The sequence below is a fragment of the Loxodonta africana genome, chromosome 14 (assembly GCF_030014295.1).
Source record: "Loxodonta africana isolate mLoxAfr1 chromosome 14, mLoxAfr1.hap2, whole genome shotgun sequence".
Classification (NCBI taxonomy): Eukaryota; Metazoa; Chordata; class Mammalia; order Proboscidea; family Elephantidae; genus Loxodonta; species Loxodonta africana.
Genome location: NC_087355.1, coordinates 8,293,339 through 8,302,037, shown reverse-complemented (window position 1 = coordinate 8,302,037; position 8,699 = coordinate 8,293,339). Strand labels below are relative to the sequence as shown.

The following is an 8,699-nucleotide window of genomic DNA, read 5'->3' as shown; positions in this document are numbered from 1 at the left end:
AAAAACCCTTATTTTTCTAACTAATAATTCAGTGGCCCACTTGAAGATTCTGAAAGGTGAGTGACACTTGGATGAAATTTGGAGGGATTCTGCCAACAACGACAAAGAGGAGAACTCACACTTTACAGCACCAATTATTGACCAGGCATTTGTACCGTAGACCTTACCTAATTTAATTTTTAGCAATAATTTAAAAATACAGAGAGTATGGAATTACCAAAAAGAATTTGTCGACATTCAAACATTTCAGGAGGTACGATACGAGCAGGAACCAATGGGCCTGAAAAATGAAGTCCAAGCTGCACTGAAGGCATTGGTGAAAAACAAGGCTCCAGGAATTGATGGAATACCAACTGAGACATTTCAACAAACTGATGCAGCCCTGGAAGTATTCACTCGTCTATGGCAAGAAATTTGGAAGACAGCTACCTGGCCAACCAACTGGACGAGATCTATATTAACACCTATTCCCAAGAAAGGTGATTCCACCGAATGTAGAAATTATAGAACAAGATGATTAATATCACATGCAGGTAAAATTTTGCTGAAGATCATTCAAAACCAACTGCAGCAATGTATCGACAGGGAGCTGCCACAAATTCAAGCTGAATTCACAAGAGGAAGCAGAACCAGGGATATCATTGCTGATGTCAGACGGATCCTGGCTGAAAGCAGAGAATACCAGAGAAATGTTTACCTGTGTTTTATTGGCTATGCAAAGGCATCCGACTGTGTGGATCATAACAAATTACGGATAACATTGCAGAGAATGGGAATTCCGGAACACTTATTTGTGCTCACGAGGAACCTGTACATAGATCATGAGTCAGTCATTTGAGCAGAACAAGGGGGTACCTCATGGTTTAAAGTCAGGAAAGTTGTGCATCAGTGTGGTATTCTTTCACCATACCTATTCAATCTGTATGCTGAGCAAATAATCTGTGAAGCTGGAGTCTATGAAGAAGAACAAGGCATCAGGATTGGAGGAAGACTCATTAACAACCTGCGATATACAGATGATACAACCTGGATACTGAAAATGAAGAGGAAATTAAGCACTTACTGATGAAGATCAAAGACCACAGCCTTCAGCATGGATTATACCTCAACATAAAGAAAACAAAAATCCTCACAACTGGACCCATAAGCAGCATCATGATAAATGGAGAAAAGGTTGAAGTTGTCAAGGATTTCATTTTACTTGGCTCCACAATCACCACCGATGGAAGCAGCAGTCGAGGAACCAAATGATGCATTTCATTAGGCAAAGCTGCTGCAAAAGGCCTCTTTAAAGTGTTGAAAAGCAAAGATGTCACCTTAAGATTAAGGTGTGCCTGACCCAAGCTATGGTGTTTTCAATCACCTCCTATCCATGTGAAAGCTGGATGATGAATAAAGAAGACCAAAGAAGAGTTGATACCTTTGAATTGTGGTGCTGGCAAAGAATATCGACTACACCATGGACTGCCAAAAGAACAAAAAAAATCTGTCTTGGAAGAAGGACAGCCAGAATGCTCCTTAGAAGCAAGGATGGCAAGACTATGTCTCACATACTTTGGACATGTTATCAGGAGGGATCAGTCCCTGGAGAAGGAGATCATGTTTGGTAAAGCAGAGGGTCATGGAAAAAGAAGAAGACCTTCAATGAGATGCATTGACACAGTGGCTGCAACAATGGGCTTAAGCATAAAAACAATTGTGAGGATGGTACAGGACCAGGCATTATTTTGTTCTGTTGTGCATAGGGTGGCTATGAGTCAGAACCAATTCGATGGCACATAGGGTTAACATAGAATATATAATTATTTACTATGTCATTTTATATATAAAGTGTTATTATATTATTACATGGAGCCCTGATGGCACAGTAGTTAAGAGCTTGGCTGCTAACCAAAAGATTGGTAGTTCAAACCCACCAGCCACTCCTTGGAAACGCTATGGGGCAGTTTTACTCTGTCCTGTAGGGTCTCTGTGAGTCAGAATCACCTCGATGGTGATGGGTTTGGTTTTTGGTTTGGTATACTATTACATTACTACCTCTATCATATCCATACAGTGGAGCACGGTCCACTTTTAGTTTTTTTTACTCCATGTATAGGGAGAAAATTAAGTCAAAATTACTCCTAAAAAATCTCTTAACTTCCACTTTAATGTCTAGGAATAAACACCCAGGAACTCTAATCAAACAGTTAATAAGTTTCTTTCTGTCTCTCTGCTTTTGGCATAGGCATTCCTTCCCCTGGGGTAGATGTCTCTGTCTCTTTGTCACTCTCTCTCCCTCTCTGTATAGCTTTTTTTAGATAAATTAAATGAGCGTGTGAAGCAACTATATTATCATTTACTGGGCATCTAGTATGTGCCAGGAGTTATGCTAAATGTTTTAGATGTGTATTATCTCTAATCCACAAAAAAATAAAAAATCTGAAAAGTATACCACTTTATTTCAGAGGAAATAAAGCTCACTCACAGAGGTTAAAAATTGCCCAAGATAACAATTTGATAAAATTTCAACCCAAATTTTCTTTCTACAAGACCATGTTATGTCTTCTATAATATGCTATCCTAGACGAATTTGTTGGTGAGTGTAATGACAAATATTGAATCGAACTCCCTTCATTTCCTTCAGAATCTTACATTTCAGCTAAAACTTTAAATATAATATTTATTCACCCCACAAATAAACAAAGCCTACAATTTCGGTAGACTACAGCCTTCAGTGTGGATTACACCTCAACATAAAGAAAAGAAAATCTTCACAACTGGACCAATAAGCAACAACCATGATAAACAGAGAAAAGATAGAAGTTGTCAAGGATTTCATTTTACATGGATCCACAATCAATGCCCATGGAAGCAGCAGTCAAGAAATCAAATGATACATTGCACTGAGCAAATCTGCTGCAAAAGACCTCTTTAAAGCGTTAAAAAGAAAAGATGTCTCCTTGAAGACTAAGGTGTGCCTGACCCCAAATCATGGTGTTTTCAATCGCCTCATATGAATGAGAAAGCCAGACAACAAATAAGGAAGACCAAGGAAGAACTGACGCCTTTGAATTGTGGTGTTGGTGAAGAATACTGAATATACCATGGACTGCCAAAAGAATGAACAAATCTGTCTTGGAAGAAATACAGCCAGAATGCTCCTTAGAAGCAAGGATGGCAAGACTACATCTCACGTACTTTGGACATGTTATATGGAGGGACCAGTCCCTGGAGAAGGAGACCGTGAAGTAGACAGTCATCAAAAAAGAGGAAGACCCTCAATAAGGTAGATTGACACAGTGGTTGTAACAATGGGCTCAAGCATAACAACAATTGTGAGGATGGCACAGGACCAGACAGTGTTTCGTTCTCTTGTACATAGGGTCGCTATAAGTCGGAACGGACTAGAAGGCACCTAACAACGACAACACCACCACTAGGTGGCACATGTTCTTAAGTCATCATTTTGTGGTCTAGATGGCAACTAGCATACGTGTGTTTGCCTGAGAAGTTCCATCTGTTACTAACAACATATCTCATAAGTTTGTTAACCTTGTAAGTCTCAATTCCTGTGTTTGAAAATGGAATATTAGAAATGACTCCATAAACTGCTTCTGAAGAGTAAATGAAACAATGGGACATAACAGGCATTTAATATGCTAACCTCCAGGAATGCTTAATCCTTTAATCCAGTACTTTACGTAGTATCTTAGACTGTTCTTTAACAATAAGGAGTATACATCAGCCCTTTCTCCTCCTTTGATGCATTACATCTTGTGTGCCAGCCCATAAAAACCAGCCCTTCAGCCAGTTCTCACATTTTGTTGTGCACATTTCAATACCTGTATTTTTAAATCAAACATAGATATGTTTGACTACCAATTGAGGTGTTTCAACAAATGGATGCAGAGCTGGAAGTGCTCCCTCATATATGCCAAGAAATTTGGAAGACAGCTACCTGGCCAATTGACTAGAAGAGATTCATATTTGTGCCCATTCCCAAGAAAGGCGAGCCAACAGATGTAGAAATTATCAGACAATATAATTAATATCACACGCAAATAAAATTTTGCTGAAGATCATTCAGAAGCAGTTGCAGCAGTACATTGACAGACACTGCCAGAAATTCAAGTAGGATTCAGAAGAGGGCATGGAATGAGAGCTATCGCTGCTGAAGTCAGATGGATCTTGGTTGAAAGCAAAGAATACCAGAAAGATGTTTATCTGTGTTCTGTTGACTATGCAAAGGAATCTGACTGTGTGAATCACAGCAAATTATGGATAACATTGCAAAGAATGGGAATTTCAGAACATTTAATGGTACTCATGAGAAACCTGTATATAGACCAAGAGGCAGTCCTTCGAACAGAACAAGGGGATACTGGGTGCTTTAAAGTCAGGACAGATGTGTGTCAGGGTTGTATCCTTTCAGCATACTTATTCAATCTGTATGCTGAGTAAATAATCTAAGATGTCAGACTAAACGAAGAAGAATGTGGCATCAAGATTGGAGGAAGACTCATTAACAGCCTGAGATATGAAGATGACACAACCTTTCTTGCTGAAAATGAAGAAAACTTGAAGCACTTACTGATGAAAATCAGAAACTACAGCCTTCAGTATGGATTGCACCTAAACATAAAGAAAACAAAAATCCTCACAATTGGACCAACAAGCAATATCATGATAAACAGAGAAAATACTGAAGGTGTAACGGATTTCATTTTACTTGGATCCAAAATCAACACCCACGGAAGCAGCAGTCAAGAAATTGAATGACATATTGCATTGGGCAAATCTGCTGCAAAAGGCCTCTTTAAAGTGTTAAAAAGCAAAGACGTCACTTTAAAGACTAAGGTGCACCTGACCCAAGCCACAGTATTTTCAAATGCCTCATATGCATGCGAAAGATGGGCAATGAATAATGAAGACCCAAGAAGAATCAACGCCTTTGAATTATGGTGTTGCCAAAGAATGACTGCCAAAAGAATGAACATATCTATCTTGGAAAAAGTACAACCAGAATGTTCCCTAGAAGCCAGGATGGCAAGACTTCGTCTCACACAATTTGGACATGTTATGAGGAGGAGCTAGTCCCTGCAGAAGGGCATCATGCTTGGCAAAGTAAAGCGTCAGTGAAGAATAGGAAGACCCTCAACAAGATGGATGGACACAGGGGGCTCAAGCATAACAATGATTGTGAGGATGGCACAGGATGGGCAGTGTTTTGTTGGGTGGTACGTGGGGTCTCTATGAGTCAGAAGTGACTCGATGGCATCTAACATCTGTGTATTTATCTTTAACTTCAGCATAATATCTGAACATTATCATATTTATAAGATGACACTTAAGACAAACTTTTAAAGAAATACTCAAGATAGACAATATACATGGAATGCTTACTGTGTGCCTGTTGCTACAATAATCACTTTATAACTAATATTTTATTTAATCCTCCTAATCAACTTTATGAAGTTGATCCATAACAACAATATTATTCTCATTAACACTGCCATTTTACATATGAAGAAATTGAGTTTAGAGGGAATAATTAATTTGTTCAAAAACTTATAACTAATAAGAGATCAGCTTAGATTGAAATAAACAAAGAATTGCACAGTCCAATCCCTTAACATCATTATCAGTGGTTTTTAACCTTGACCTTACATCAGAGTAACTTGGAAAGCATTTTTAAGGAAATGGAACTTCTCCTTGCTCACAGAACTAGCATCTAAGCAGCTCCAGTTCCACAGGCAATTTGGCTATGCGGACTGGCTTGCAAGCAATGGTGCTGTACTTTTCTGTCTCCCGCTAATGACAACTAACTTGTGGCACAATCCTATAGCTTTCTCACTAATCCTGAAGTTTTCTTTATTTTCCTTTAAAATGAATTCAAAGTGTGCAGGAGTTTGTACTCAACCTTCACATTAACTCATCATCAAAGTGTCTCTTGCCGCTTATCTGACAGAAACGCGCTTCTCTCCCTCTCTCACGGCTAAAAGAGGAATAACTGCCAGGGAGCAAGATAAAGAAACAGTCTCTTTGCTGTGGTTTCCTGTTCCTAGTTCTACTGCATCTTTTTCTGCTACTCTGTCCCCTTGCTGCTTGAATGAAGTAAAAGAGGCAAAAAAAAAAAAAAAAAAAAAGACATAGTAACATAATCCTGTTGAGACCCTAAAGCGATCAGGTGTAAAGCACTTAAAAGACAATAAAATCATTTTTACATTTTTACGCAAAAGAAATGTCAACTTGTTTTTTGCCATGCAAGCTCTAGCTGGATATAGCTTATCTAAATTAATTTCAGGACAGTGATTATTAAAATTAGCCAGTGGGCCCAACCAATTTGCTTTATGACCATTCAATAGTCTGTCCATTTTCTGCCTTAATAAGGGAGTTATTGAAAGTACGATTTTTAAAAAATATTTTATTAAATAATATTTAATTAACATTATTATTAAAAACATTAATAATAATGTTATCAAATCTAATATCATCAAATCTAAAGTCTGAAGAAGCATGGACTGCCAAAAGAACAAACAAACATGTCCTGGAAGCAGTACAGCCAGAACGCTCCTTGGAAGCATGGATTATGAGACTTCATCTTATGTATTTTGGAAATGTTATCAGGAAGGACCAGTTCCTGAAGAAGGATATCGTGCTTGGTAAAGTAGAGGGTCAGCAAAAGAGGAAGACCCTCAAAGAGATGGACTGACACAGTGGTTGCAACAATGGGCTCAAGCATAGCAATGATTGTGAGGACAGCACAGGACTGGGCAGTGTTTCACTCTGTTGTACAGGAGGTGGCTATGAGTCAGAAGCAACTCGACAGTACCTGACAACAATGACAAAAAGTCTGAGGACCCTGCCCCAATGTACACTGCCATGGACTGTTTAACCAAGGCACTTATTTCCCTGGACTTTCAAATTTCTCCTCTACAAAATTTCAAGACCATACTAGATGACCTCTAAAGGTAAACGCAATTCCAAAATACTATGATTTTATCATCCTACATTATATTAACAATATCTTTGATATAATTATTTTCATTTCAATTACAAGCACTAATATAGAAGGAAGAAAGGTTGATGTTTCAAGAGTTATGAATGGAAAACATTTGGGGTTTTAGATTATCATGAGGTTAAATAACAAGTGCTAAAAATGACAAGGTTTTCTGGGCTACATCATAAGAAACATAGTTTCCAGATGAAAGGACCTAAAAGATCCATTACGCTCTTCAATATCCAGATGACATTTGGACACGGATGTTTAGTTTTGACTAGAGTACCTTAGGAAAGACATTGACCATCTAGAGTGACTCTAAAGAAGTGCCAAAAAAAAAAAGTTTCTTAAACAAGAACATGTAAGGAGCAGTGGAAGAAGTTTGGAAGATTTGATCTGGAAACCTTGCAGACCATATACATAAACAGTCTCCATGTGAAATTCAAATTATTCCATGGCACTCAAAAAGAAGAACCAGGCCTAAGAGTTGAAAATTACAGGGAAGCGGATCTAAGTTTGATAAAAAAGAATATTCTACTCTTTCCCGTCAGCGTGTTGACAAGGGCCACCCTGCATGGTGTTACAAGTTCTTACAAACCATACCCAAAGTCCCGCTTCTGCCGAGGTGTCCTTGATGCCAAGATCTACATCTCTGACGTGGGTCAGAAAAAGACAAAAGTAGATAAGTTCCCACTTAGTGGCCACATGGTGTCAGATGAATACGAGTAGCTCTTGTCAGAAGCCCTAGAGGTAGCCAGAACGTGTGTCAACAAACTAGTGGTGAAAAGTTGGCCTTCATCCCTCCCATGTCACCCACATTAACAAGATGTTGTCCTGCACTGAGCTGACAGGCTCCAGGCTGGTATGCGTGGTGCCTTTGGAAAGCCCCAGGGTGCAGTTTCCAGTATCCACAACGGCCAAGTCCTCATGTCCATTTGCAACAAACTCAATACCAGGACATGTGATTGAGAGCCTATTCAGGGGAAGACAAATTCAAGTTTCCTGACCACCAAAAGATTCACATCTCCAAGAAGCTGGGCTTCATCAGGTTTAACACTAATGAGTCTGAAGACACGATGTCTGAGAAGTGCCTCATCCTGGATGGTTGTGGAGTCAAATACATCCCCAGTCTTGGCCCTTTAGACAAGTGGCAGGCCCTGCACTCATGAGGGCTTTGGCAGCACTGCCCCCGCCTGACCTGTTCCCATCAATAAATTTGATTTCCTGTGTGTATTAAAAGAAAAAAAAAATTCTTACAATCAGAACTATTGAAAAATAAACTGGATTTTCTAGAGAAGTAAATAATGTCATATCACTGACCATGTATAAGCACAGGCTGCATGGCCAACTGCCATGGTTTTGCAACATGGATTTCTACTCCTGGACCATTTACCTGATGTCTATATTCCCTAGCAAATCAAAGACTCTCTGATTCTAAGAGTGCATTACCTCCCAGCCACCTTGCAGCCAAAAGAATGACAAGGGGAATTCTTTTGCTGAATTGAAGGCAGCAGATGGTAGGTAGAAAATATCTTTTCCACTTTGTTCTGGAGGGCTTAAAATTAATATTCTCCCTCCTTCCAAAGATAATGCAAGTCAATTAACTTATATCCAGTTCCAAAATTCTCAAAACCGTGACAAATTAAAGAGGACTGGCATCACATTCACTGTCTAAAAGAACATTTCAAGATCTATCCTGAAGTACAACACTGTCAGT

The 8,699-nt window shown here is 39.0% G+C and overlaps 1 pseudogene; it reads left to right on the top strand.

The window, feature by feature from the left end:
- Positions 1-402: 402 nt before the first annotated feature.
- Positions 403-8,456, top strand: LOC100671168 (large ribosomal subunit protein uL16-like; annotated as a pseudogene).
- The last annotated feature ends 243 nt before the right edge of the window (positions 8,457-8,699 follow it).